This window comes from Parasteatoda tepidariorum, chromosome 10, assembly GCF_043381705.1.
Source record: "Parasteatoda tepidariorum isolate YZ-2023 chromosome 10, CAS_Ptep_4.0, whole genome shotgun sequence".
Lineage (NCBI taxonomy): Eukaryota > Metazoa > Arthropoda > Arachnida > Araneae > Theridiidae > Parasteatoda > Parasteatoda tepidariorum.
The window spans coordinates 79,289,504-79,293,060 of record NC_092213.1 but is presented as its reverse complement, the minus strand read 5'-3'; the positions used below and the strand labels follow the sequence as shown (position 1 = coordinate 79,293,060).

Below are 3,557 nucleotides of genomic sequence, written 5' to 3'. Positions count from 1 at the left end.
TTATAATGCTTTTTTGAATTTATTGTAGTGTTTTTGTCGGATAAAATAGTAACTTCGGTAAATCATGACAACTTCTTGGAATTATTGATGGAAAGTCAGGGATTTGAAAATCTAAAATGTCGCAGATACCATGTACATATCAAAATGAAAAGCAATCCATAGCTGAATATGTCCCAACTTTGCAACATATTTTAACTTATGTGATTCTTAAGTCAAATATGACTGCACAGTCAATAAAACACTTATCACATGATAAGTGTTTTAATGGTATGGGTATTTCTCCGCACACTATTTATACATAGAATTCTTGATAATTGGATTCGTTAACATACAATCTGATATTGCAATGTTTAATATATTTATGCACAGGCCATTGCTTTGGAAGCTTCTCATATACAAAGTAAAGAACTAATGCAAGAACTCTTTTAGAGAATAAAGTGACTGAAATAAGAAATAATATATTATAAAAATGAAAAATTTAGATAATTCCTTCCTTCAGCTATCCTATGCCCGTTTTACTTGTATGGTCTTAATTGATGATAAAATATGAGGTACATTTTGTTATGGTTATTAAAACATTATATGTATATATATGCTTTTTTTTTCCTTTCAGATATGTTATTTTGAAACCATCTGTAAAGGCTATCTATGGTTTTTTTCTTCAGCACCATCTTGGAATTGGCGATGATGTATTGTAAATTAAAATGAAAAAGGAAACAATGTTTTGAAAGCCTCTCAGCTGTTACAAACGCCATCTTGGGTAATTTTATAGACTTAGAATTTTAAAATTTGTAATAAGACTTTACTTTTTCACGAGTCATTATCTTGCACTAAAATGGATCAGTTATTCCTTAAATTAACTACCCTGGTCCTTCCTGTTTTATTTTGCTTAGTTTGTATTCTGAACTCTAATACTTTTACAGCATTGTATGTTTCAAAGTTCGAAAGTTAGCCGCTCTTAAGGTTTTGTAATGTTTTTCATGGCATCTTTTCTCAACCATGGCATCTTCTTCTAGTTCTCAGGGTTTGTTGATTTAAATCAGCTTGATTTATTACATGATTTAAATCAAATGATTTTTTTTTTAAAAAATCATTGATTTTGAAAGTTAAAAAACAGTGTTTTCAGCTATTGATATTTTTATTATTTTTTTTTTTAGTTTTAAAATTTATTTTAAATAGAGTGCTGCATTAATTAATTTTAGTTATTGAAATTGCTTTCTTTCTTGGTGTGTTTTAAAGTCCAACACATTTGAAATTGCATTTTTAAAATTTTTTTTGATTCTTGAGATTAATTTATGGCATTAAATGTGTACAAATTAAAGTACACATTTAATATTGTCTTAATACAGACTTGTATAGCTGTAGAAAGTAATTAATAAACATGAATTTTTAAAAAAAAAATGCAAATAATGTTTATTAAAATTCTACCTTTTGATTAAAAAAGCATGAAATTAAAATCTACATTATATTTTATTAGTGGCAAATGTTTATTTCTAAAGCTATAATAGAAAGATGGGTTATATTAGAAAGAAATTACCCTAATATGTCAAAAATAGAAGGAAAGAAAAGGGGGCTGATGAATTCAGATGTTTTTTTCCTGATATAGTGTCATTCTTCCCTTTCAAAGTCTATTTAAAGCAGCAGAGTTATTAACTGGTATTTTTTTCTCATAATATGTTTATAGTATCTTTGACATAATCAGATTTTCTTTAAAGAAATTTTGTGAAAAAAAATTCCAATGAGTACATAGATTTTTGAAAAAAATTTTTTTAGCTTCATTTATTTATTTTGATATGAGATTAAAAATTTATTACCACTTAGCAGTACCTTTACGAAATACTTCACTATATCTAAATCAGCACTGTGGTAACCTTATGTTAGATGTGGAATTTGTATTGACTAGCCGGGTTCCAATCCCAGCCGATACTGGGATTGGAACCTGGATCACCTCATCGAATAGTGATCAAATAATTTTTAAAAATTATTCAACGAAAAACTTTTTTCCGTCTATTATATTATAAAATATAATATTTTCCATATGTTATTAACTTACTTGTAAAGGGCCCCCATATAAAAATAGGCCCGGTACTCCTGGATACTTAAAAACTGCTCTGATTCTATACAAAAGAATTGTCAACCTAGGGCTGTTAGTAGTACTTGCGTTGTGCTCATGTCTACTTTAGTTCATGTAATTTTTAAATATAACTATTTGTCTTTCAATTTAAAAGTATTAAAATTAACCACAGTTCATGTCTTATTTTTTTTCAGCTGCTACCTTCAGATTGCTCAAAGAAACTAGTTGCTACCTTCAGACTGTTTAAAGAAACTAGCTGACTAGAAAAAGCTGAAAAATTTGGTGAAGTTCTTGCCACCGCCAATGACCGGGAAGGCAGGAAGACTAAGTTTGCCTCAACTGACACAGTTTTGTTTCAGAAACAATTGATTGTATTAAAGAATACAATAAATTAGAGAAATTAGTATATTATTCTTTACTATTTAATAAAAATTATATTTCATCTACACATTTGACAACCGTTCAAGCCCTAATAGATATTTTGGCAACACTTTAATGGATAAAGGCTATAAGTAAATTAGATCACAGTTAATTGTACCATGCTCACCCTTTTTTAAGTCAGAAATCTGAGGAAGTGACTCCTATTATTTTATTATGACAACATCAGTGTAAATATTGCTTTTTTTTATTCTTTTTATCAGTTTTCTTAAAATCGAACCTGATGCTGTGAAGATAAGGACTTTTGTTTTCCATGCATACTATTTTAGTAAATTACAGATTATATAATACTAAAATGTCACAGCAAAAAAGTTTATCGTTTTAAATTAAACGTATTGTAATTTTAATCTACATAGTAAAATATAGATGCTGTAAAAATTATTGCACAAATCACTTAAAATATTAAAATTATTTCACAGTATAAATGGCTGCTTGTACCCTGAAAAAGCGAAGAAACATCTTAACATAACTATTTACTTTCTAGCTTATTTTCTAGAATAATAGTAAAATATACCTGCCTACCCAAACTTATTAAATAATAATTAAAAAATTCTACAAGTTTTGGTAATAACAAATAATTTAATTTTAAACAAGCTAGAACGGTTTTGTTAGGTTTTTCCAGCTTACAAACAGGCATGAATATTTTCTAAAACTAATTTTTATTTTCTCAAATAACGTAATTTTGGCGATTATCTGCATCCCATAGCATTCGTTTTTTGAATATCGTGTTGACGATGTCGGTCGACATAGTGCAACGTTTGTAAACGCAGAGAGATGTCGATCGACGTTCCCCAACGTTTCTACAATATTGTTTTGCAATATTGAATATACGTTATAAAAGGGGTCCATTTTTATATAGTACAATATTTCGCTACGATATTGTACAATGTTCAAAGCTAAGTTCTTACGATATCGCATTTGTGAATTGTGCTACTTGAGATTTGGAAGAGATTTATTGCTTAAAACTATATGAAATTAAAATGCCCGCCTTTAGTTATAATTTTTAATATATATTTTTAATATATTTAATATATATATAGTATAA

General features: G+C 27.9%; 1 long non-coding RNA gene across 1 annotated transcript; it reads left to right on the top strand.

Annotated features, from left to right (window-relative positions):
- Positions 1-6: 6 nt before the first annotated feature.
- Positions 7-2,480, top strand: LOC139426726 (uncharacterized). Its single transcript, XR_011637937.1, has 2 exons — positions 7-760; positions 2,300-2,480. It is a non-coding gene; the product is annotated as an uncharacterized lncRNA (long non-coding RNA).
- Positions 2,481-3,557: the final 1,077 nt, after the last annotated feature.